This window comes from Manis javanica, chromosome 11 (genome assembly GCF_040802235.1).
Source record: "Manis javanica isolate MJ-LG chromosome 11, MJ_LKY, whole genome shotgun sequence".
Taxonomy (NCBI): Eukaryota; Metazoa; Chordata; class Mammalia; order Pholidota; family Manidae; genus Manis; species Manis javanica.
This window is the reverse complement of record NC_133166.1, coordinates 32827339-32853969: the sequence shown is the minus strand read 5'-3', so window position 1 is coordinate 32853969 and position 26631 is coordinate 32827339. Positions and strand designations below refer to the sequence as shown.

At 47.8% G+C, this 26631-nt stretch overlaps 1 protein-coding gene across 18 annotated transcripts in view; it reads right to left on the bottom strand.

Annotated features, from left to right (window-relative positions):
* Positions 1 to 26631, bottom strand: part of MICAL2 (microtubule associated monooxygenase, calponin and LIM domain containing 2) — a 223832-nt gene that overhangs the window by 174857 nt on the left and 22344 nt on the right. For 12 of the 18 annotated variants that reach the window (XR_005063413.2, XM_073216210.1, XM_073216209.1 and 9 more), the window contains exon 2: positions 21247 to 21317. The exons of 1 other annotated variant lie outside the window; for it this stretch is intronic. The gene's annotated coding sequence lies outside the window, so the exon portion shown is untranslated. Of the gene's footprint in view, positions 1 to 4533; positions 4757 to 5513; positions 5587 to 21246; positions 21318 to 26631 lie in introns of all 18 variants that reach the window. 5 more of the 18 variants (XM_073216201.1, XM_073216202.1, XM_073216203.1 and 2 more) reach the window with 5 other exon arrangements.

The window sequence follows — 26631 nt, the reverse complement described above, 5'->3', positions numbered from 1 at the left end:
TCATTTTCCAAAGCACTCACTATTTTTTCCAGAATACACCTCTTGTGCAAGAAGACAAGCATGGAAGAGCTGGGGCAAGCTCAGCCATCAGGGGGGCTTGACAGGGTCTCTAAACAAGAGGATATAGCATACCAAGCTCCCTGAGACAGGCCTGGCAAGGTCAGCAAACACAGAGATAAAGCCCTCAGGCTGGGAGGCTTCCCACTCTGCAGATGGAAATGCTATTGTGGGTGCACTTGAACTGCAGGCTGGCCTTATAATAATAAAAGCAGAGAATGGTGTTTATCTTCTTCCTTAATCCTTTACTCATTCATTTAGCAACAATTATTGCTGCCTTAACAAAGTGATACATGACCTTAAGTGCTGGAGATACAGAGATAGGGCCTTATAAGGAAGATGGGTCCATAAGGAGTCGATTGGAAGACAGCAGGCAAGCTCTTATAGAATATGAACACAGTGCCTGGAAGCCCAGTGCAGGGGGTATCCAATAGAGCCTAGAAGAGTCCTGAGGAACCAGGAGAGAGAAATGCCAAAATGCTGCAATTTCAGGGACAAAGTGGATTTCATTAGAAGACTGGGGAGTGAACCTTCCAGGCAAAGGAAACCCCTGTACAAAGGCATGAGTCTGGAAAGAGCCAATACAGCTGCAGAATGTCAGCAAGTTCAAGGTTGGGAATTCAGGACTCATGACAAGGTGTGGTGGAGGCATCCAGGGCAGATAGTGGAGGGCATCTGGCTTCTCCAGTAAGCCATGGGGTATACAGGAGACAGAGCAGCAGTTCTTTGGGAAAATGGCAGGAGTAAACTGGAGAAAGAGGCAGCTAAGGGGCTGCCCAGGTGACAAAGAGGAAAGCAGCTAGGAGAGCAAGGGAAGAAGAAAAGCACATATAAATGCCACATGGCAGCCTGGCTGGGCACCCACTGTAAGAGGCAGACACACTCTCCACACACCAGACACCCAGATACTGATGGGCAAGGGTACACTGGCAACAGTACAGGACCCTTTCCTCTCCCTTCCGGGAGAGCTTCCAATATGCCTGGCAGCATGCTTAGTTGAAGAGAGACTAGCACATTCCCTGTTCCAGGCCCAGCAAAGTTCCACTCTTCAGTAGGCCTCTGTCCTCCATAAGCACTTACCTGGCTGCTCTGGTCCCTGCAACTCAACAAATTCAACAAACCTGGAAAGCTGGCTCTGTGCTTTGTCTGGTGCTAATAAGAGATACATTCCCTCACAGATGCTCTCTCGGCTCCTTTAATGCCCACAGTGTTCCCTTTGGCATCACTCAAATAAACACTGCCTCCCGCTGTGCTTCAACCTTCTCCCATGGGCAAGACTTGCCACCCGGAAAGCATAAACAGAGAGCAAGGCTCATTTGCTGTTCAGAGTATATTAATATCCTCAGTCTTTCCCTATCTTGGAACCACTTCTGTGCCCTGCATCGAACAAAGGATGCAGTAGCTGACTGACACTTACTTAAACTGACTGGTATCCTGCAGTCCTTTCTGAGGATGGGCTGGTGATGCAGAGAAAAACCACAGGCTGTGGGGCTATTAGAGCCTGAGTCCAAAGCTCAGCTCGGCCCCTGGTTGCCCACATGCTTCACATAAGCCACATAAGCTCTGAGCCTCAGTGTCTTCTTTTGTAAGAGACAGATGATAACCTGTACCTTGCAGGGTTGCAGTGAAGGGCAAGATACAAGCGTGGGAGAGTGGCCAAGTCTGGCCCTGGGAGGCACTTGGTAGATAGGGAAACATGTGCTGCTGCATCTGTCACATAGGGCAGATCTGTATCTGGGTAATGCACCAGTTTGGAAAACAGTTTGGTAAATTAGTTCTCCAAGTTGCCAACTCTAAATGGTGAGTTGAGCTATCAGGCCAGACCTGACTCCCAGGAATAATTTACAAACTGGATGAACCGGTCTCCTCCCAAACCCAGCTGCCTCTCCTCCTCCCCAAAAAGAAAAATGAACTTAATCTTAGAGTTCCAGTGGAAAGAGCCAAAAGCGGTGCTGAGGGCACTGGGTGGGTGTGGGAGCTCCAGGAACTAGCTCTTATCGGGGGTGAGATAAGGGAGGTGGAGGGAGATGGCTAGACAGGAGGAGATAAGCACTGCCAGCTCTGGGCCAGACCCCAGCAGCCTGTACCAGGCTCAGACTTGCCTCCCTGGATCTAAAGTGTGTAGTCTCGACCTTTAAAATCAACTTTCCAATTGAAGTCAAAGACTTTAAAAATGACTAACACCCATGCAGGATAGGTCTCATCACAGAAGAACATCAGAATATTTAGTCTGGCAAAACTGGATGTGAATCTGGTCTCACACACTTGCTAGTTGTACGATCCTAGGCATGTTCTCTCCCTCAACCTGTAACATGGGAATAGCACCACTCATGTCCTAGGGTTGTAAGGAATCAATCTGATTGTGTATGTGACATATTCAGCACCTGGCAGCCACATGACAGTCAGCACTCATCATTCTTCTTCAAATAGCCCAAATGTCATGAAAACAAAGGGAAGAGAAAAAGGTACATTACTGAAGACCACTGGGACTAGCTTCCCAGGTCATGGCATTATATACACTTGAAACTAGAGGCCATGAGCTTTCAATTTAGAAGATCTGGGTTCAAATCCACTTCCTAGCTGTGCAGCCTTGGACAACTCAACTTCTGAATTTTAAGTTCTTCTTATAGGAAGTGGGAAACCTCATATAAGGAAGCTTAGCTAATGAGCTGAGAACATACATGGAGGAAGGTAGTTTCACTAATGAATGAGAAAGGCTAACTCAGAAGAACTCTGTGAGTCTGAGTCCCAGCTTCAAGCCTTTTCTTGCAGAACCTGGAATGTGATACTTTTGGGGGACTCCATTCTCCTTCCCCAAAAAAAGAAGGTTAAAGATTAGTTAAATCAGAGGATCCCAGGTAATGACTCTTGTTTAAGTCTTCCTTGTCAGCTGCCTCCCAGCTATTGCTTTTTTGGAGTTTGATATGAAATATAAATAAACCAACTACCCAGAAATATGAAAGGTTTCTGCATTTCTGGGAAGAAACAAGACGTCATGCTTTAGTTTCCAAGAATAGCCTTGAAGCAATTTGGTTTTTGCCAACTAGAGTCCCTTATTTGTGGTTCTGCCTATGCGACTTTATGAGTCACAAAGCAATTCCTCTCCGTGCCTCTGGCTTCTGCAAATTAAAACACAGGGCCTCGGATTGACGGCAGCAGCAATGGTAATGGGCTCAGCCCATGGTGTCTGGGAGACAAGCTCAAGGTTTAAAGCAGAGCCCCTGAGTAACTCTCAGAATGAGAGAAGGAGCCTGGCCCGAGCTGCCGGTGCACTCACATTTAGGACTGCCCCACCTTCTGCCTTCCCTGGGCCTCATCACCTGCCAGATGGCATCAAACAGTATTATCAGGCAGGGGGTAAGTGATGGAGTTCTACAGAAATTTAAGGAGGGCTGGAGGCACACTGGGCAGAACCTTCCTACAAAGCAGCAGTTTGGCCAAGGAGAAAAGCTCAGCCTTCAACCCACCTCAAGATTCACAAACAAGATATGTTTCAAGGTAAATGCGATCTAAAACTACAGCCTCTTGCCACTGACACTGCCAAGGTCCTCATTCAAACTTCCTGTCTCCCAGATTTACCTCACCAAAGGGCTGCCAGATAAGGCCAGTTTCGTCAGTCATGAAATGAGGGTGTCTATCCCCATGCACTCATAGGGTGGCCAGAAGGACGAAACGCCCCAGCTCCACACCTCACACATAGGAGACCTGCAGTCGTGGCCACCTGGACCCAATGCCAGAGATGAGCCAAGAGCCAGCCAGGGCCTCAGCAGTGGGAAGTGCCTGCTGCATGCACTGCATCTCTGCAGAGCTCAGCACCAGCAGCGCACCTCTTCACAGGTGATGCTGACAGACATCATCTTCTCACCTGGCTTTCCATCTACAAGGCAACAAGCTTGAACCAAAAGGGCAACTCCCAGGGTCGGGAAGGGACTGAAATGGGTTCCTTGTCCTCCTTGCAATCTCCTTCCGGCCAGGGGTCCCAGCCCTCCTTTGTCACCTCCCCACATGGAGAGCACAGAGACTCCTGGGCAGCCTGCCCCACCTTCGCCTCCTCTGGCTGGAGAGAGCCTCAGGGAGACCAAGTCTTCTCAGTCGTTTCCCAGGAAGGTCAATCCTGTCTCTCCAAGTTTCTCTCTGTTCCTGGTTTCAGCCATTGAGCTCACCCACAGGAAGTCAAAGCCCTTCCCATGCAGACAGAAGCCATGCCATCTGGAGCCCTACTAGGAAAAGCTAATGAAAACACAGCCAAGAGACATACTGTGGAAGCCCAAATGAATTCACAGCCTACAGGAAGGGCCTCGATATTGCCCCTTGTCTACACTGCCCTAAGGCAGGGAGCTCAGGAAAGAGGCTCCAGGTCCACTGGCCTTCTATGCTGCTCCTCTACTACAGCCCAAGGTCCTTTGCCTCTTGCCCTCTGGCCCCCACCCTCTCTTCACTCTTTCAAAGTGAACTCACACATTCCCACTTGCTCACCTCCATCCCTTTCCTTTGGAACCACTCACAGTAACAGATCCACAGTGACCCCCGCCTGCAGTGAGTCAGAGGTATGCTGACCATTCAGTGCCAGGAAGGAGGCCAACATCAGCAGAAGCCCATGATAGGCTAGGCTTTCCTCTGCTTTATGCCATGAAGTCCTCACAACAAGTCTCTGGGGTGGAGTTATTTTCTTTCTCTGTTTCTACTGTGTAAGAAGGGCCTTGGGAAAAAGAAAAAGAGGTCATCCCAGAACTTGCCCCTCACTGTTCCATAATGCAAGTGTAAGTTTGCCATATGTGGTTCCTATTGTGTGTGTGTGTGTGTGTATTTGAATGCATGTATGTATGAGTATCTGTATGTGTGCACTGTATATATGCATGTGTACACACACACACACACACATATATTATATATTTTTGCAAAGGGTTTCTACCCTGTGTTCCACACCTCTGCTTATATTAGTAAGCCTCTCTTCAAGGACCTTCTAGGATATGCAAAGCCTTTGAGGTGGATAGAACTCTGGACCTGAGGAGACTCCCTCTCACCGTCTATGTGAGGACACTGATAGCCACGCTGCTCAACTGCTCACAGGTGTGCCAGACCCTGCCCCAGGCCCTTTACATCCATGAGCTTATTTTAACCATTCTTGTTTGGCCAAAGAAAAGACACATTCATAAAGGTAGTGAGTGAGGATGTTGTGAAATGTGCCCAGTTACATCTCACTTCAAAATCCACACTTGGAGTCACTGATCAGTAAGAATCATGTAGACAGAAATAGTATGGCCTGCCTTTTCTGAAGTCACTGTGTACATTAAATGGGTCCAATTCTATAGTCTCAAGTTATTTCAGGTTCCAAGAGTCTATGAATGTGAACAGTGCATGATTTCATAAGTTATGGTGCAACCAACAATAAAGTATTAGGCAGTCCTTTAAAAACAATATTTACAAAAACATTTAACCCATGGGGAAATACTTACACCCTCATGCAGAGTGAGAAGAACAGAATCCAAACTCAAGTATTCAATATGATCAACTCCATAAAGTAACAACCTGCAGGAGAAGGGAAACAAGCCAAACGTGGCCAGTGGGTATGTGTGTGTGACGCTATTTCAGACGGTTTTTATTTTTACCTTTGTCTTTGTGTTCCCCCAAATTCCTACCAGGAGCATGCACAATCTTTATAATTCCACCCTATACACACATTCTGAGCTCAGGAGTCGCCTCTTCCTGACTAGATGGTCAGTCTTGGCAATAGGAAGTGAATTTCAGTATCTTATCTTCCTCAGGCCAGCAGGTGCTCAGCCCTGTGGGCTCCACCATGTGAGCAGTGCTTTTTTTCTCCAGAAAAGTAAGGGCCACCCTGCAGAAGCCCTGATACAGTGCTAACTTGATGAAGCAGCTTACGTCCTAGCAGGTGATGGACAGGCTCTCAAGGTGCATTCCTCTTGCCCCTCTGCTCTCTGGGCCCCAGGCCCCCTGCCCCCCCTCAGTCCAGGGTGGCAGGCCCCTTGCCAAGGAGCTGTGCTGGGGAATGGGGAAGACAACGCCTTTGACCCCACCTCTGCTGGGCTCGCAGGACCCCTTGCCGGTGAACTCACAAGGAGGGAACCTGCATACCCAGTCATGGGCCAGTAGGTGACAAAATAACATACATCTCAACATTTACATGGAACCCATCTTACCAGTAAAAGCTGGGCAGGCTATTCTACATATGCCCTAAACCATTATGATCACATGTTGAGTGCCCAGGAAAACTATGAACTCTAAATTCCAATTTCTAGGAGGCTAGCCTATCTCAAAACTAATAGTGGGAGGTATCTAAGCAAATACATAGAGACAGGGAATAGAGACAGGGAGCAGAAGGATGGTTGTCAGGGGCTGGGGGAAGAGGGGAACAGGAAATTACTGTGTAAAGTGTACAAACTTTCAGTTTGGGATGACAAGAAAGTTCTAGGAATAGATGATGGTGAAAATGAAGGCTCTTAATGCCACTGAACTCCATACTTAAAAATTATCAAAATGTTAAATTTTATGTTATGTACATTTTCCCACAATAAAAAACAAAAAAAATGCGTACCAAAAAACCCACCAACCAGCCATTACAACCCAACAGTAGCAGCTGTGCAAGGCCAGAGTAAGAATTTGTGACCTAGTAAACAGTGAAGTTAATTTTCTAAAATACCTTTGAATTAAATCATTAGGCTAATGAAAGAATTTAACTCTGTTCTATTTGTCTCAATGAAATATTTTTTAACCTTTTTTTTTTTTGTAAGTTATCTAGGTTTCTCTTCTTCCAAATCTGATTTGACCTCAGGAAGCTCATGGAAGCTCGGTGCTGCCAAGTTCCTAATTTTATCTCTTGTTCTGCCTTCCCTAGGCAACCACCACTGATCCCTTTTCCCTTCTTGGCACCTGTGGAATCCCTTTCAGCACTCCAGGGATGGCTGTGCACCAGTGTGGTGTCTGAGCTCCCAGGGCCTACTGTACATCGCCCGGGGAGGACACTCCTATGTTCCCGCGGTTCCTGTGCAGTGGTGCCAGCAGACTGCGGTTCCTTGAAAGCTGGAAGGATTCCTCCCTGCAATGTACAGATTCCCTAAAAGCTCCCTGAGAACAGGTCCAGACCAGCTCAGATCAGTTGGACATGCTATCAGGCTCAAATGAATATAAACAATGGCTGGGCAATTAGATGAGACCCGTCTATCACAGCCAGGGCTTGGCATATTTTTCACTGGCTAACATCAGTTGCAGCGACACTGGGTATGGATCCTTTTGATATTAGGAGAATTCTGTTGTAAGGCAAAGAATCTTCTCCATTTAAAAAAACAACAAGTTTGATATATTGTATACCATATGTACTGTTCTTAAGCAGGACACGTGGATGTAAGCAAATCCTCACTTGACTAACTCTTAGTTATCCTTAAAGGCCCCTCTCCCCTAGACACTCTCCACCTCCCTAACCCTGACCCCCTCCCAAAATGGATTGGATCCCTCCCACAGTATCTTGTACTTACCTCAATTACAATAAGTTATTCTGTGCTGATATTAATTTTTTACTCCCCTACTTCCAGATCCTACCTAGCACAAGACCTTCTCTATATAGTATGTGCTAGAGGAATGAATGGATGTTCCATTCTTGGCAACATAATTGTTGGCATTTAATGAGCATCTATGAAGTCTCAGGCAATGTATTAAAAGCTTTATATGTATTAAAGAAGTTAATCATTGTAACAAACCAAGGCATTGTTAGATACTATTATTATTCCCATTTTTCAAAAAATTAGACAAGTTAGCAAGTTGCCCTAGAACACATAGCCAGAGGTCATGAACCTGTGACTTGAAGCTCCATAACCACAGTTCAGAGCCCACATCCTTAACCACCACACTATATCCCTTCCCCACAAAGTGGATGGAACCAAAAGCATAGTAAGTGCCTTACACACCACATTAGGGATATGGGCACTGGTCTAGACCCTTTAATTCTTGATACTCAAAAATGCTAGGGTCTGTAGGAATGAGACCTCAAATGCGGTATCAGATAAAGGCAGGGTTAATATGCCAATAAACACTCAGCTGTAATGTGGGTATCAAGCCTTGGTGGATATGTCAGAAGTTAGCTGTCCGTCAGAAACATCACTCCTTCCTCCTGGGACTTTCTTGCAGCCGTGTGAGTCCACATGACCAGTTCTAGTAATGGATTGTGAGCAGCAGTGATGCAGACAACTTCTACCACTGACCCCTAAGAACTTTCCGCGGTTACGTCCGTGCTCCTTCTGCTTCTGCCCGATCACAGCAGCCTTAGAGACCACATGTGGAAAGTGGTGAAGCCATGAGAAGGAAGGAGCCAGGCCCCCTGGGCGCCCACTTGGGGGAAAGCCCTCTGTGAACAGAAACATTTGGACTTCACATATGTGAGAAAAAAAACTTGAAGTACATGTAGGCAATTACGGCTCTATCTATTAGGTGGGAAGCATCAGTAGGTAAACCACAGAGTGGTGGGTATGCCCAATTTGGCCCGTGTCAACAAGCATTCCCTCCCGGTAAGAAGGTTGATCACATGGGAATTAACATCCCTTTCACTACGACCAGTGTGGTAGGCTGACTTCCGAAACAACTGGTCTGTCATTTTATACCTTCCATTAAGACCTCCTCCTGGAAAAGTTGCTTGACCCCCAGAAATGAGCCTGCCTACCCCTCTATATAAGCACTCACACACTTACACATAGATACCCTAAGTTGAAAATCCGTATCCCTTCCTTGTTTTAAAATGGAAAAAGACAGGAGAACAGGACAGCTCGGCTAGTCATTTCCTTGGTTTCAATAACTGCCCTGAGCCCTCAGCTCCTGAGTCCCTAGAAGCAGATGTGGTGTGGTGGGAACGACAGGGACTCTGAGTCACTGAGCACTCCCTTGAGCAAGTCATAAAAAACACAGAGTCCCCATGAGAATTAAATGAAGGCGCCTCTCATGGCGTGGGCTCACCAGTGTGCTCATTAAGTGTCGTTCTGCGTACTCCCACCACCTCGAGCTCAAGGCGGCCCCAGCCAGATCAAGGCAGAAATTGGTATATTGTCACATAGGTGAGGAGGGCGGCTCCTCTTCCCTTAGTCTATCTTATGCTGAGATGGGGCAGCTGAAAGCATATTTTCCACTGCGTCTTTGCCCAGCACACCCTTAAAGTCATTCCCCAGATGATCTTTTGTGTCAGGATGGCACTACATCTCCTGACTTGCTGGAATTAGGCCTCAGGGACTTGACTCCTAATTAGTCTAGAGGACAGAGAGGGATGCTGGGAAGAAAGCACAGAAGTCACGGCAAAGTGAACTTGAAAAGGATTTCTGGCAACGCCTGCTCCTTCTGTGCACAGCACCTCACCCAGGAACCAGGGCTGACCCCAGGGCGGCCCCTGCCCCAAGAGGAACGCAGACCAGACCAGCTGCATCTCACAGAGTCTGTCTTCCAAGGACCCTCCTTTTGGAAGACTCGTACCATGTGACCACATTTTTCAACCACCATCCCCCCAAAAAATTCATTGCCCAACAGAAGTTTCTTGTTTTATTCTGATGTGTGAACTTATCAACAGGAAGTCAGCCTCAAAAACGTGCACAAATTCAGCCATAGTTAAATCTCTATTTGCTTTACCAGAGAAAACAAAACGGGCACTCTCCCCCCTTCCCTTCACCACCTCGGTTCCCCGGCAGTGTCCCCTGCCGCACCTGCACTCACCCTTCAGTCCACCGCAATCTCATTCCCACTCAGGCATGTAGCCCACCCTATGCATCACGCCAAGGTCATCACCAAATCCAGTCACCCCTGATCAGATCTTATCCTGCTCACAGTCTCTCTCTAAATGCTCTGAAACTTTGCTATTCCAAGGTTCACCCTCCTCTCCTTCTCAAGGACTTGAACACTCCTGTAGTTCAGCCAATATCTGTGTCCTGATGACTTCCAAGCTACCCCTCTCACGTGGACCTCCCTACTACACTCCAGGCCCGTGTGTCAAGGCCAATTACTCATTTCCCCAGACTCTCTTACAGAGATCCCGCATGTGGTCAGTTTACCTCCCCCAGCAACCTGTTCCTCCCCCACTTCCCAACCTCCATGAACAGCGCTGAACAGTGCTGTCTGCACACAGGCTGTGGAGCCAAACCCTTGGGGTCCCCTCCTCTGCTCCCTTCCCCTCACCTCTCAGAGCAGCCAGTCACCAAGTCCTGCCTCCTCAATAGCCCCGTCCACTGCCCTGTCTGTCCTCCCTGCTCTCAACTGAACTCTCAAAATCTCTCAAATGGATTCCTGCTTCCAGGTCACCTCCCTCCAATACACCAGCCTATTTCTCAAGCTGCTGTCAGAGATCTTTACATCAGAAGTGCACGTCGGTCGGGCTCCATGCCTGTTTCAAAGCCTTCAGCAGCATCCCAACAGTCCTGAAGGTGAAGACCAAACCTCTTAGTGAAGTAACAGAAAAACACCTCCATGCCTCACCCATGCCTGCTCTCCAACCCGCCCGACTGCAGCCCCTGACCCTTTGTACTCTAGATTCACCGAGCCATCTGCAGTTCCCTGATAAACCATACTCTTCCATGCCCCCCTCCTGTGCCTTTGCTTACTTTGGTCCTTCCATCTAGAATGCCCCTCTAGACCCTGTTCACTTGGTGAAAACCCAGCAGCTCTGAAGCTAAACCATCAAAACCAGCAGAGTATCAGGGGGCCCAGTTTGGACTCTGGAGTCAGGCAGACTGGTTACGAACCTGACCCACCACTTACTAGTTATGTGAGCCTGGGTAAGTTACCTAACCTCTTTGAACCTCAGTTTACTCATCCACAGAGAGGGGGGTAATAACAGTCCTGACCCCACTGGGCTACATGGGAATGAGACGCAATGCTCCGGGCTGAGCAGTGCTCTTGGATGCACTGTTCTTCTTTGAAGTCTTACCTGGCCTCCTCTCACCCCCTCTTCCCACACTGTACCCTGTGGGCTCCCAATGATGGTTTTATACATCCTATTGCACTGGTCTACTTGGGGGTCTTCCCACCTCCCTGCTGGTGGGCTCCCTCATGCCCCAGGCCTGGCACCTGTGACTCTGAAAATGGAGATACTTAGTAATCACTGCTTGTTGGTAAGATGTAATCAAGAGCAGCCACACAACTCAGGGGCCCTGTGGTAGCTTGAATTGTGTTTGCTCTGTCTCTAACCACCAGCAGAATTACACAGGAGCCTCCTGACTAGTCTCCTCCTCCTGTCTTCCCCTTCCCACCTTGCCCCCACCACCTCTGCCCCATTCATAATATCCTCAGGGTGCCCTACACTCCACTGGGTAAGTTCCAGCTCCCCTGATGGGCTCATCAGCATCCCCCATGCAATCCCCATTTCTTTGTTAGGCTCAGTTCCCACGGCATTAGGGCTCCCCTGTGGCTGTGTCTCTGTCTTCCCCCTCCCACCCCTGCTCAAGTCTTACCCATACTTTGAAGCACAGTCAGGCCCATAGGACTAACTGAAAACCTACTATGCACTGTCTCCCATAGGAGCATCAGTCTATTCGTAGAATCACATTTAAATAACAGTTGTTGGTATTTTTTAATTTGTTTTGTTTTTTAAATTCACACGTAAGTGAAATAACATAGTATTTGTCTTTCTCTGTCTTATTTCACATAGCATAATGCCCTCAGGTCCATCTAGGTTCTCACAAATGGCAAGATTTCATTCTTTTTTATGGCTGAGTAATATATATATAAATGCATATGTATGTATGTATATGTACACCACATCATCTTTATCCAATCATCTATTAGTGGATAATTTGGTTGCTTCTATAACTTGGCTGTTGTAAATAATGCTGCAATAAACATAGAAAAACAAAGCCAGAAACAGACTTATTAACACAGAGAACAAACTGGTGGTTGCCAGAGGGGAGGTGGGTGGGGAGATAGGCAAAACAGGTGAAGGAGAAGAAGAGGTACAAAGTTCCAGTTATAAAATGAGTAAGTCACAGGGAAGAAAGGTACAACATAGGGAATATAGTCAATAATAGTGTAATAACTTTGTATGGTAACAGATGATAACTACACTTAGCCTGGCGAGCATTCAGTAATGTATATAAATAGTGAATCACTATGGTCTTAATCACAATGGTTGAATCACCTGAAACTAATATAATATTGTGTCATCGATACTTCAATTAGAATTTTTTTGGAATAAATAACAATTATTGGCAAAAACCACAGTAGAAGTCAGTACCTACAGAGACAGGAGGTAGAGTGACCAACAGCCTGAAGGGGAATTCACTGAAGAAATGGCACTAGAGCTGGATCTTAAGGGATGAGCTGGGTTTTCAGGTACAAAGCTTCCTCACCCCTCACCAACTTTTCTTTCCCATGCATTCTTCAAACTCCTGTGGTCGCTGCCAAAGGCCACCAAACCTGGCTCTATGGGAGATTCACCAGGATGTGTCCAAAAATACAGCTTCCAGGGCCTACCAGAATTTCTGCAGCCTGAGGTCCAAGGAGAAAAATGTTTCAGTTCCTCAGGGAATTCTGTGGACCAGCCAGATTTGGGAATCACTAACCCCATTCAATTCCATTCATTCCACTTAGTGAGAACTTCCCTGTACCAGGACTTCACCAGGCACTCTGCATATCAGGCCAACAAGCTCTGGCGTCCTGGCTTCTGAGAAGGTACCATCTGGTTGGGGACAGACAGTGATAACACAGGAGTCACATAGGACATAGCCCAGACTATCTGGCACTTCATTTAGCCTTGACCCCTACTACTTTTTTGGACATCAATTTTGTCTGGACAATTAATGTATAACTTCTTAAGGAAAAGGCCAGTGTCTTTTGTTTCTTTTCTTTCCCAGAGTACTCAGCTGAGGCCTTAGTACACATTGGCATTCAATCACTATTAAAAGATGCAAATAATTCAACTTTTTGTATTATTTCCCTTCTTGACTGTTGAGTTTTATCTTTATAATTCCAGTGCCAGTGTGGTGTGTACTCCCAAAGGCAGGCAGTACAAGTTTGTTGAGTGAATGGATGTTTACCAGCAAAAATCTGTTTCAGGAGGAATGGAGTAGCGCACACAGTGCTACTTTTAAAGTTTACTTAAAAAATTTCCCAAAATTTTCATTTGAATTATAGACCTTTAATTTCAGGATCAATTTTCTGATATGCAATTATATATGTTGTGTTGTTTATATTGTCATTAATGGTATGAGCAATATAAATAATACCTCACTAGATCACAGCAGTTGGCTGGCCTCTGTGTGGGTGTGCCCATGGCAGGGGAAGGGGAGATTGCTTGCTCACTCCTTCCATTAAGCCAGCCAGCCAGTCAGCAGTCCAGCAGCCATGCCCACACCCCAGTCTCTACACAAGGGCCTGTAAACTGCATTCAGTCTTTATGAGCAGGTGTGTACACCTGCAATGGGCAGGTGAGCCCTGCCTGAGTCAGAAAAGCCCAGTGAGCTGTTCAAAGCCTGCTGACATGCCAACCTACTTGGGAAGCTGGGACTGTGATTTAAGTGTGAAGTCCCCTGCGCAGAAGGGAAGCAGCATGACAAAACAAGGACACCCATCAGGAGGTTCATGGGAGACATGTCCAAGCACAGGACATTCAGTCAAGCAGTGGGGGCTGGGCAAGCTGGGGTAGGCAGCAGAATGGACTCTACCCTGCTTCCGCTGAGACCAGCATTTTATTGTTTAAGGTTGTTTAAGTCTGAAAATGGGACTTACAGTCTTGAGTGAGGGAACTTCTGGATGTGGATCAAAGATCATCTGGCCCTCCCTCCAGGCCCCGCCTTGGAGATGGGAGACCTGTAACTCCCTTTGTGCCAAGGACTGAAGGGATCCTTCCTGGAGGGTGCTGGATCACAGACAGCTCTCAGGCCCCTCAGGCCCAGACGTTTTGTTCTGTCAGAAAATTTACCTCCTGGTTGTTTATTTGTTCATATATTTATCCCACAGGTACTGATTACCATGTGCCAGGCAATGTGAATGAACACAGCTTAACAGTTCTCAGATGCCACCTAGGGACAGAGAGCAGGCCAGAGACTGACTGCCTGAGACAGCACTGAGAAAGAATGTCTTCACTTCAACAGGACCCGCCTGAGGGCATCTCTGCTGTGTCAAATCTGCTAACAGGAGGCAGTTCAAATGTCTGAGAAGAAGTGAGAAAGGCAGTTTAAGCCACTTCCTTATTGTGCAACCTCCTGGGAACTATTTTCCCAAAGCTCTATAAAACCAGTTAAGGTCTCCCAGCAGAAATTCGGAAAGGTCTCTGTGATAAGTCAGGGAATAACCAGTCCCTAAGATACACTCAACTGCTGAGCTGACTTTTGAGGTCATTATTGGCTTGACAGGTTGTACTTCAACATTGATTAAGGACATGAAGCTGATCCTAAGGGCCATGTGGAGGTGTGTGGGAGGCAGAGAGCTCTGGCAAGGATGCCTGACTCTCCAAGTGTCCCTCTCAAAGGCCGTGCTCCTGTGAGCTCAGAGTTGCTGGGATAAGCACCCCGCAACCAGTGACTGCCTTGACCACTCCCCATTTAGTGGTCAAAATGCCCCTCAGTGAGCCACCCCTCTGCCCTCGGACAGCAGCTCCAGGAGAGGTCCATGGAAGATGTAACTGAGCTGGAGAATTTTCTGTGCTGGTTAGACAGGGAGCCAGCCTCCACCATCCCAACCTAACAATTTCGGGTCGGCTGAATCAAGATGCTGGACTCCTCTCTTGGTGTTCGGGCTGATGTTCTGAAAAACACATCCACTAAAATAAGCAGCAATTGTCCCAGAAAGGATTTTCTCTTTCGTCATTAAGAAATGACACCCAGGGCTTGCAAAAGATGGGGGATATGAAACCAGGAAGACTGCCTCCAATTACTCTCTGGTTCTTTGCTCCCCTCCTCTCCACGAAGGAGGAGTCAGGCTCACAGCTGTTTCCCAAAGGCTTCGCTGGGGCAAACCTCAGCAAGGAACTCATCAACGAGGAGAGATGAGTTCCTGCAGAACGTGCTCTCTTTACCATTGCTCCTTCAACTCTAAAGAGTGGATACTTGTAAAGATTCTGGCTTATCCTGATGGCAAATGATTCACTTCCCAGATACTTCCTGCCATGTAAATATCATTCTTAAATACAGCTATGTATTTGCATTGGCCTTCATTTTTAAGTAGCCTTCTCACCCTACACCTCCGGCTCCTATAGAACTATTATGTGGCCCTGTCTGGAATGCACACCAGTCCCTGGAGGGACAGGCTGCACATGAACTCACAAGGGTGTTAGCTATCAGCTTATTTGGCAAGAGGAATCTAAGACATTTTAAATATGAACTGTCAGCTTGGCCCGTCCCACCCCAAAGCCTTGGCACCATCAATAAACGCCTCCACTGGTGAATGAGACACAAAATGTAGAAAATGGACACAAACTGTCCAAAAATGAACCCCTTGTACATTTCAGGGAAAGTCCTTCCAATGCCTGGAGAATTCATATCTGGGGAATATTTGCTGGTCCCTACTAATGTTTCTTTCAACAACACTCACAAAATTAGGGCTTTACAAAGCTCTTAACAGTTTGGTTCCAAGGCCCCTCCCTCTCCTCCAGTTCTCTCTCAACAGAAAGTTCCATTCGTTTTCCCTTGGCTAAGAAGAAAACACGCACATAATTCCTCCTTACAAAAAAGTTGCATTTGGTTCTTGGAAGTATCACTACATCCTTTACTTGGAAAACCCTCTGCCTCCTGGCTCAGCTTGGCAATCTATTCATCCTTCAATACCTGAGTCCCACAGTACCTGGTGGTGCCGTGTTCCCTGTGTGATACTCTCTTCCCGGTGCTTCCAGAGCATTTGGTGTATCTCTCTATGATGATGATGTTTAGAATGGTGGCTGTGACTCTGTAATACATGTGTCCTGCCCCCAGGCCTGGTCACGAGCTCCCGGGAATAAAGGGACAGGTCTTCCTCACCTTTGCATCCCCATAACCAGGCCCAGGGCTTGGCCACTGGAAGTCCCATAATAAATGCTTGATGTCTCGGTCAATGCCTGGCCCAAGTAGTCCCAGCTAACCAATCTCTGTGCAATGAGAAGCCATGTGGAATAAGGAACAAGAAAAGTCTTTGGAGTCAGATACCCTGCATCTGAGCCCTGGCCCTTGTGGGAATGGGCAAGTTATCTGACCTGTGTTGTCTGCCTTAGTTGTCTCCTCAATATGACAAATGGCCATGCCCACCTCTCAGAGGGCTGTTGCAAGGAACAAACAAGGCAATAGATATAAACCCAGTGCCTGCCCAATAGAAAGATCTTAAGGTACATTTCCTTGAGCTCAGTAGGAAATTTCGAGCCAAACGGAGTCCTATGGAAAAAGCGAATGGCTTCTGTTCTGGTTCACGTGCCATCAGTACAGTGATGGGGTGGCTAGCCTCTAACCCAAACCCACTTCTCTCTCAGAGCAAGAGACGGTGCAGGCTGCACTCAATCCATGGCCTTAGTTTGAGATTCTCAGAACAAGGCCTGCTTAGCCACAAAGGTGATTTTTATCTCAATGACAAAACTGTAAGACGTTCCTGCTGCTGGGGCTAGGCTCTCACAGCTTTCATTTCCTGTCCTGAATTAATCTTTCACCCCAAGACACACCATAAAACAGAATGATGCTGACTCAACAGTGTTGTGACTAAATCCAGGTCAAACAGCCCACACATGAGAAGGACCCTCTACCTCTCCAGGGCATTGCACCCAGGTTTTATCAGTCCTTGACAACCAGTGAGGCGGCAGCAGTGGGGCTCTACTAGCACCTTAGGCAGTGAAGCTCAGGGTCAAAGAGAGAAGTAGAAAGTGTGCTGGCTGAGTCTGGACAAGGACACAGCATGGCTTTAGGGAGAGAGCCGCTTCGTATGATGTTTATGACCCACAGCGTTGGGGAATCCCAGTTCTACCACTAGCTTGCTTTATGGATCTGGTTAATTCATGTTTCTGGCCTCAGTTTCTTTACCCATAAAATAGAAGGATTAGATCTGTAAATTCTTCCCAGCTTTAATGCTCTAAGATCATAAAGCTTAGAGATAAATCCACCTTCCCCAGCTCTCCCCCTTCTTGTGTTGGTTGTCTGTCTGCGATGTCTCTTAGCTGCCACTGAGAAGCCTTCTACTAACACTCTGAGCTTTACTGCTCCAGTGTGTCTGGTCACTGCTGACCACAGAGCCTGGCTGGAGACGAGGATAAACCTGGGGACATATTCTTAAGAATATATCTACTACCTGTGGGCAAACAGCTCTATGGAGTCCAGGAACCTTACGCCCCCAAGAGCTTGGATGTCCCCAAGGTCCCTCCCTAATCATCTGGGTCGGCTTCTTTCACCCAGGGATTCCCCCCTCCCCTCCTCTACCAGCCTATACTCCCTAGGTCCCTAGGGCTCTTTCAAACCATTAGACTTTCCCCATCCTGCTTGGCAGGAGACTTGGGCAGCAACAGGCAAGTGTTACCTACTCAGGCATATCGCAGGGTGGGGCAGGGGAAGGCGGCAAAGCTACAAAGGCCAGGAGGAAAGTGCCTACAGAGGCAAGCTCCAGCCACATAGGGAAGTGGCCTGGGGGAAGGCCACAGCGCTCATGCGGGAGCCTGGCAAAGCACCGGGAACCACGGAGGTCTGGGAGGCTCCTTCAAGATGCTGCCCAACCCTGTACGCCTCCCTTATTTCCTTAATAAGATACCTGGGGACCAGAAAAGTTGATTTCTTATTTTCCTACAAAGAAATCTGGGGCAGGCCTCGCAGCTAAGCTGTGAACAACCAGCACTAGAATGTCGGCCTTGTCTGAGACCACTCTTTTCATCCACTCTGTTGATGGCAAGATCTAGTTAGGTCACTGGATCCCCTGCAAACTCTAGGAAAAATGACCCAAGTGTCACTAAGGGAAAGAGCAGGCCCCACGGATATTTTGATAACTGACCCCCAACCCCTGTATTTCTTCCCAACCCAACACAATCTGCTGCTTCCTCCAGCCAATCTTGGGAAGTTCAGAAGTCAGTAAGAAGGGAAAGGTGAACCTTCCTGTCCCTATAGAATGCTAAATATCTAAGATAACCCACAGTGATCCCTCTTTCTTGCCCTAGAGGAGGTTGGTGAGGAAGAGGAGCAGCTCGAGTTAACCTGCTGGTAGTCTGACCTGATTAGGCTGAGAGTACTCCTCGTGGGCAGTTGGATGGGCTATTTGAAGGTTTATGACAACAAATAATAGGATCTGCTCCTGCCAGGACCTTTCAAAGATCGATGTTGGACAGATCAACTTGGCATCAGGAGGAGGAAGCTCTGAGTGAGAGATTCAAGGAATTATTTATTCAGTTTGTGTGACCCAGTTCCCGGAGGTGAGGCCGGGTAAGAAGGGAACTCAGCAGTTCCTTATCGTGGTGAGAAATTCAAGTACTTCACAGAGTAGTGTTTCCTTTGCTGCCAAAGAGGATCCATTTACAGTTAAGAGTCCCTCCCCCTTCTCCCCCAGAAAAAAGAGCCAAAGTTCACTCATTCAACAAATATTTATCCAGTTCTTTTGATGTCCTAGGCCTTCTGGGAATTTGCATATGGTTGGAGCTTAGTAAAGTAGAAAGATCATGGAATTCATAAACACAAGGCTTGGGCTGTGTCCCCAGTTCAGCCCTTGGGCAGGGTAAAAACTTCTCATCTGTAAAATGGGAGTAAATCCTCCTGTTTTCATTATGATGATGAAATAATCTTTATAAAATGTAAAGTGCAATGTAAACCTAATATGTAAACAATAATGATATAACCCTGCACACTTCCCCAGCTCTAGAGAAGCTTATTACCTGGTCATATTTTGGGAACTAATCCCAGGTACATTTCTGGCAAACATCATATTCCCTGTAATTTGGGCCAAATGTATATTTTAACCTTCCAGGGGAGATAGAGCCTGTGATCAATCCCAATCTCCCAGTCTGTAGGTCCAAGAAGTTATAAGAAGGAGCAGAATAAAAAATGGAAAAAGTAACCAAGACCTACCTATCCTGTATCAAACCTGGACTGAGTGAGAGACCCAGTAAAGCCTAAAGATTGAGAGGAGGAAAAAATGACCAGCTGGAAGTGTGGTCAATCAGAAACAAAACAAAAATTCATTGGAGCGTCATAGCAGTGAGCAAGCCAGAAATGCACACACTTCCCTCCCCATACACATTTCAGACAATGGCGGAATTCACTGTCTGTCACCCAACCCTCCTCTGTGGACTCACTCTACATTCTGTGTTTCTCCAGGAAAGAGGGATTCTCAGGCCACAGCAGAGTGGCTGATCAGGACCTCTTTGCCCAGACACTGCAAATCAGAATGAGTGCACCAGCTTCCTCTTGGTCCAGTCAACCCCTTCTCATCCTGCTGGTCAGGATCTCAGAATGGGCTCTTCAGCCCAGAGGTCCTCGGTGAGTACCAGGCCAGCCTCTAAGTGCCCAGACATGCCCACCTGCTGCCCCTCCTCTGGGCCTGCACCCCTGTTCCAGCCTTGGGCTGGGCCCTGATGCTCTCCTCCCTCCCTCTCCCTCCTTCCTCCCTCCACCAGGCCATCCTGGCTCCTGCTCCGGGAAGCTCCAGAGGCAGAGCCAGTTTTTATTTATCTTTATGTTCCCTCTAACTCAGGGCATTCTGGAAGTTCCTCACCCTCCTATAAATGCAGAATGATGGCATTTATGAATGCCGGTGAATGCAGAGAGGAGCGGGGTGCGGGGAGTGGAAGAATGCTAGACTGAAAGTCCAGTGCCCACATCCTGATTCTCCATTTGGCACCAGTTAGTTAGGCAACCTTGGGAAAGTATCTTCAGGCCAGGCCTCAGTTTCCCTATCTGGTAACAAGGGGTTTGTGCTAAATAATCTCTCAGGCTCTAATTATAAAATTTGGTATTTACAGGAACCAGACTGGCCCAGGACACATTTGTCCTGGTTCTTACTAGCTATAGCCTGGTGCCAGTTAGCTGACTGCTCAGCCCTCAATCTCCATGTTTGCAGAGTAAGTGAGGATGATATGACCACTCCTCCCAGGGAGCAAGCCTCCCATGAGACACTGTGACAGAGCATCATGACCCACAAACCCTGAAGAAACCTCAGGGTTTGAACTCCTTAGGTCAATGAACAGCTGCGGAGCCCCTGCCACATGCCCAGAATTGTGCCTCTTGAGATGGTGCTCAAACAGGAAGGTTGGAGGCCAGGTCCTCACCCTCAAGGCTGGTGGGTGAGACGGACGAGTGAACAGACCAAAACTCAGCCAGTGACGTATCTGAGGTCTGAACAAAGTGCAATGGGTAGAGGAGGGGGAGGCACCAGCTTTGCCTGGGGATGTGGGGGAAGCTTCTTAAGGGAACAGCATGTCCCAGATGTGGAAATCTGTTCCAGGAGTTGTGGGACTGGAGCCAGGCCAGAGAGCAGAGGCAGAACACAAGGCTGAGGTCTGACAAGAGCAGGCACTGAAGGTCAACAGGAGAGCGGTAGTCAGATGCGTCCTGGAAGAAGGTCTGATGGCATTGCAGAGGACAGAGCTGGGGACACAGAGGGGGGCCAGGAGAGCAGTGAGAAGGCTCCTACAATAGTTTGTGAGGGTGACTATGTCAAAACAGGTCATGCTGATTTCTGCCTACCCCAAGCCTTCCAGACCCTACGACTTCACAGAGCTGCTGATCTACAGAAAGACGGAAACTGGTCTGTTCTCTGCAGAATGGGACCCGAGCAGAAGATGCTGCAATCACATTTCCAAGTCTTGGATGAATTGTCTCCAGTGCTTAGAAGTCACTGCCTGCAGAGCTGCCTAGCCAGATTCCTGCCTTGACACAAATCTGGGCTAGCAAGAGACTGAAACATCATCAGAGCTGGACTGCTGACAGGACAGCCGAGCTGCTGGTCTTACCAAGGGAAAGAAGCTGCAGAGATTCCACCCATCAAAGGCCACTGAGTTAAGCAGGACTTTCATGTCCCCAAACAAATGTCCATCTCAATCCCTGCTTCCCTCCCTCCCTGCTCTGAGAGCATGGCAGGCCTGGGCAACATTGGAAGTTGTAGGCAAAGACAAAGGGCTGAGGGGGGAAATGCAGGCTTTCCCCAACAATTGTTTCTTCAAAGAAGGTCACATTCACTTGGGCTTAAAGAAAGAGTAAAAATGCCCCTACACCTTCCAAGCCTGAAGCCAGCCCCCCCAAGATCAATTCAGTGGCATAAAAGAGATTCATCACTGTGACTTACCTGATTCTTAGACACTACAGTGACAGAAGTCATCTCCTTCTAGGACGAACCATGCACGGGTTGCCATGTTCCTTTAAACAAGAGCCCAACAATGAATGTCAGTTACGTTATCTTACATTACAGCTTCATATCTCCCTGCCAAGAGGCCCCACGTGTTTGTGCCCTTTGCCCCATAGTAACACTACCTAACAAGAGGAAATGGACGGAGAAATTCTGTGTGCTCCACATTTTGCATGAGAAGAAAGGAATTGCACGATGAAGCCCTACTGCCTGCGCCTGCCTGGGCACCCTCAGGGCTCCTCACACTGCTCTGCAAAATGCAGAGAAAGTAAGACAGATCCAAAAACTTATGCTTTACTAGTTGCTTTAGTAGAAACAGAAAATGCCGGAATTTCTAAGCTTAGGATATGATGAAAGTAAATCAAGCTGGTGCAAAAACCAGGTAACAAGTCACCAATGTGAAACGTGATATATTTCTTAAGCTGGAAAAGTCCAGAAGACTAAATAAACCAGGCAGCTAAAAAGCAGACAACCGGATCATGGCTGAGTTTCCTAAATGAATTAATATTTTGGCTTCCAGTGACCACCCAAATAATTTGTTTACTACTGCTCTTGTAGAAAATGCCTCTATACCTTTTGAAAAACAGCCTAAAGTGTCAGAACTACTAAGGATTTACTTTCACAGTTCCAATTTTTAAGGTGTAGCCTCAAGGGGGCAAAAATTAACAGATGGGAAATTTGAGATCTACGAGGGGCAATACCTATTCTTCGTGGTTGTATGCTCACTTTGCTCAGCGGGGCAGTGGGTCTTCTCGTCTACCATAAACACATGTATTCTCTCTAGTACACAAAGAGCTGCATTTAGAGCCAGTGAATTGGGACTCATTGTTCAAAATTCTCGGGAGAGAAACTACTATTTTCTGAGCACTGGCCACGCATGGAACAAGCACTGTTAGAGAGCAGAAAGGCTTTGTCTTAGTGACCCCACACTGACAGAACAGAGACTTGAGCGTAGATGGCACTTGCCAGGGCCCCATGGCATGGCAGGATTTAGGTCCAAGCCTGGCTGACCCAGCGCTCATGGGCTTTCCCACCATGCTGAGGTGAGAGGTGCCCTGGCATAGTTGTGATGGGCCCACACACCCTGAGCAGCCTGGCAAGCTCCGAGGGCAGCCACCTGGCAGAGGCTGCAATTACCCCTGTCATCATCATCATTACCACGCCCCACCTCTCCAGCCCCTGACAGTTGACAAACAGGCTGGCCCACATCACCCACATTCTATCAGCCTGACTTTAGGCTCAGAGAGGCTGGAGGTTCCCACTTATCTGCCCCCTGCTTCTCAAGGGAAGCTCCTGGGTACAGTGTTTATATATGTATGTGCGGTGGGGGGTGTGGAGGGAAGCTGAACATCCTGGTGCAGAATTCCACCATTAGTCTAAACAGGTTTGAGAACCAAGGACTTTCCCATGCTTCCCAGACCTGAGGAACAGAATCCCCTACACAGCTTGGGATGTGCCCAAGGCCAACAGCAGGAAACTGGGGGCTCTCTGATGTCCTGCTTCAGTCATCTGCATGGTACGATGCAGGTGGGCATTCTGGACCAGTCCACAAGGGCTGCCCACTGGTCAGATTCCCACACAGGTCTGGGCACACAGTGATCCAGCCACTGTCCAACCAGCTTGGACCCTGTCTGAACAATAGCCAAACAGGCTTTGAGCTCCCCTTAACTCTGCTATACCAGAAGGTCCTAGGGCTCAGCACCTCCCCTCTTCTGTGTGGCTTCAGGTTTCTCATCTCTAGAATAAGAAGCTTGGCCTAAGTGGTGATTTCCTCACTAAGGACCCCATCTAGCTGTCCCCTCCAAGGGCCCTGACTTTTAGATGCACCTATGAAGTTAATCAGTTGTTAAAAGGAAGACGAGGGATTAGCTGGTGTGTAGGCACTGCGACAAGGGGTTAGCAGAGCTGTCTCAGAGAATCCTCCCAGTACCCCCATGAGGCAGGTAGTGCAGCCCCACCACAGAGGGTGAAACTGAGGCAGGGCATAGCTAAGGGCCTCACCTGGGGACTCGTCAGCACTGACCACAGCCACCCAGACTCAGGGTCGAGCTGGTCTAGGTCCCTGCCCATGTTTGCTCCCTGACACCACGTTTCCCTTTTTAATCAATCAGAATGAGAAAACAATGTCTCCTCATGGACTTGCCACCATGTCAGTCCTAAGCAAAGATGTATGAAGTCTCCAGGCACCTGTGGACCTGACTTGGGTGGTGCAAGACATGTTCTCTGTGAGCTAGAGTGGCCTCATGGGTCCCAAGGGACATGAGAGGAACTCAGGGGACCTTCCTCTCTACTGTTCTCTGAGCCTACCTCCATAGGATCAGGGTCTTCAGTGAGGGACCCCAAGCACTTGGGACAGGGCATGGCACCCCCTAGGCACTCCAGCAATATTTGTTGAATGGAGGGGTGAAGAAATCCAGAGCTTAGGGGCACTGAAGGTTTCTTCAGGAGCTCTTTGGTGTGAGTTAGTGAGAGACACATGCAGACCAGCTCAGACCCACAAGGCTGGCCCCTCAGCAGCACGAGCCAAGCAGGGGTTGCCACACCCAAGTGCCTGCACAAAGGATGAAGGCTCAGATGCTGACCCAGATCTGCTCATCATCCCAATTGCCAGGCAAGCATCTGATAGAGCAAGAAAAGCCTCTGAACTGCAACGGCTGCCCAGCAAAGTGGGCACAAGCTCAAGCCCTAGAATCAAGCAAACCTGGATTCCTACTGCAGCTCTGTCACTTTAGTTAGGTGGCCCTGTGCAAGTCACATTATCTTTGTGAGCCTCAGTTTCTTATCTAAAAATGGGAATAATGTTAGTACCTACTCCCTGGGGCTCTTCTGAAGATGAAATGAGATAATGCTGTAAAAGACGAAGCCCAGTGTGTAGTTCAAAGAGCTTGGAGTTGACATCTGTTATTACTGTCGGCATTAGAGTGGGTGGTTAAGAGCACATCTGGAGTCCTCTGCTTGGGTTCAATCCCAACTGTCCTCTTGGCTAGTTAAGTGACCTTGCTTAACCTCTCTGTGCCTGAGCTTCTTGGCATGTAAGATGGGATTGAGTGTGAAGATGAAATGAGTTATGTAGGCAAAGGCCTTAGAATAATGTCTGGCACAAAAGCACTCTATAAAAGTGGGTTAGTATTTTTCTTAATTATTAGTATTACTAGCATCCTTTTCTTTTTGTTCTGATACAAAATACACCCAATCCTCCACTCTGTAGCCACAAAAGTGGGCATAGAACTTGATAGGCTCATCAGGGTATCTTTCCTCCTTGGCCACATTCTTGGGTACGAAGGGTATCCATGTGCTCCAAGTTGGGCCAAGTTCCAATCTGGATAATCTGGAGAAGGCCTGGTCCTCTTGGGATGGATGGAGGGCTATGTGGAGTCAGCTGGGAGTTGCCTGCAGCCATAGCCCACCAAGTAGTGGATGATGGTCTGGGGATGCTAGAGGTCATCTATTCTTTTCTTGGAGCTGAATTCTGCAGTGCCTCTTTTGAGACTTGAGCCTCCCCTAGAACCTTCCATGGTATCCCATTTTGGGTTAAGGCCATTCAAGTTGGGGTCCTATCACTTGAAACCAAAAGAGGTCCAAGTAACAACAGTATTCAACAATTGGCTGCTTTAGCATCTTACTACGCAGATGTACAGTGACTGTGAAGGGGCATGTGGGGGGGACTTGGTGAAGGGAGGAGCCTAGTAAACATAATATTCTTCATGTAATTGTAGACTAATGATACCAAAATAAAAACAAAACAAAACAAAACAAAAAACAATTGGGTGCTTTATAATCACAAAATCCCACCCAGGAAGAAAAGCCAGCTGCATGCTCTTAGTGAGACCCAGGCAGCCAGGGAAAAGTAAACATGTGCAGCAAGGTATGTCTACAAACTCAAAGGAGAGGAGGCTGCTGCAAGCCCCTGGACCAATGCCCTTCCTGGGAGAGGGACATGCTGGAACCACAAAAGTGAACAGCCCAGTCCCATGGTCACTGGCTGGGAACCCAGCCTCTGATGTGGGTGCCCCCTGCCATGAACATTAGGAAAGGGAAGAAGAGAAAGGAGACTGGAGCCAATTTGCACTGACTTCACAGAGGTGCAGAAAAAAACACAGGCAGCTACTTGAAATAATTATTTGTGGAAGAGGAAGGAGGGTGGGTCAGAAAAGAGAAATGACCTGTCTGAGCCCTTAAAATTATGTCAGGCTCTTTCACTGGTACAATCTCATCTAACCTTCAGCACAGCCCTAGGAGCTGGTTGCTCACCCAACCCATTTTCCAGTTGAGGAATCTGAGGCTCAGAGAGCACAAGACCTAATTTTCCATGGTCATGCTGTGACGGCCTGATGCCTCGTCCACCTTTTGTGCTGCCTCGTCCACCTTTTGTGCTGCCTCCTCCGCACACTCTGACCCCTGAGCCTGGGGCCTCATCCTCACACAGGCACTTCTGATGCCACACACCTGTGCTCAGACCCACTGCCCCCTCATCTACAACTGGCCCTCCACCCCCACCCAGACACAGCCACCCAGAGGAAGGGGCTGCCTTCAGGTGTTGACAGGTTAGAAGGCATCTTGAATACCCACAGTGTGTCCTTGAGCAAGTGTCCTTCTCTGGACATTAGTTATTTTAATTTCTAAGAACTTAAATGTTTATGAGACAACATGTATTTGTTGGTTTTGACCAGAATATGTGTATCAGAATCCCATGGAGAGATTTTTAGGTTTTGTGTTTTGTTTTTTTTTCTTTTTTTGTTACCTTTCCCAAGATCTTCTGACTAACATACAACTCCAGTGCCTGAAACATAGCACTGCGCTAAGCAATGTCTCATTTTCTCACCACCTTCTAGGCCTGCACCCAAAGATGGTCTATTTCTGTATATTCAGGCCTTAGAGCATCCTCTCAATTCCCTCCAGGAAAAGCAGCTCCACCTTCAGATGTGTTTTAAAGAATTTTAGAGCAACAGAAACAAAAATCAAAATTGCACCCTGGCAGCAAAAACATAGAACCCAAACACACTGATCGCCTCCCCATCTTCTACAAGATTGGCTGTGGAGTGGACACACAAATTGGCACACATAGCTGCCTCCTTCCACAGGTCCCCGAGAGCCCAACACCAGGTCTGCACAGGCAGAGCCTAAACAACCAGTGTGGTGAGGACTATGCAGATACCAACATCAGCTGATACAACAGAAGACAGCAGAGAAGAAAGAGGTTAGCTTCCTATGTTTGCTGGAGAAAAACTGGAAACCACGATCTGAAATAATGTGAAAATCATCCAGACAGCAATAATGTCAAGAAAACCAGCCCTTGGCAGGGCACGGGCTGAACCTGTGGGTGTG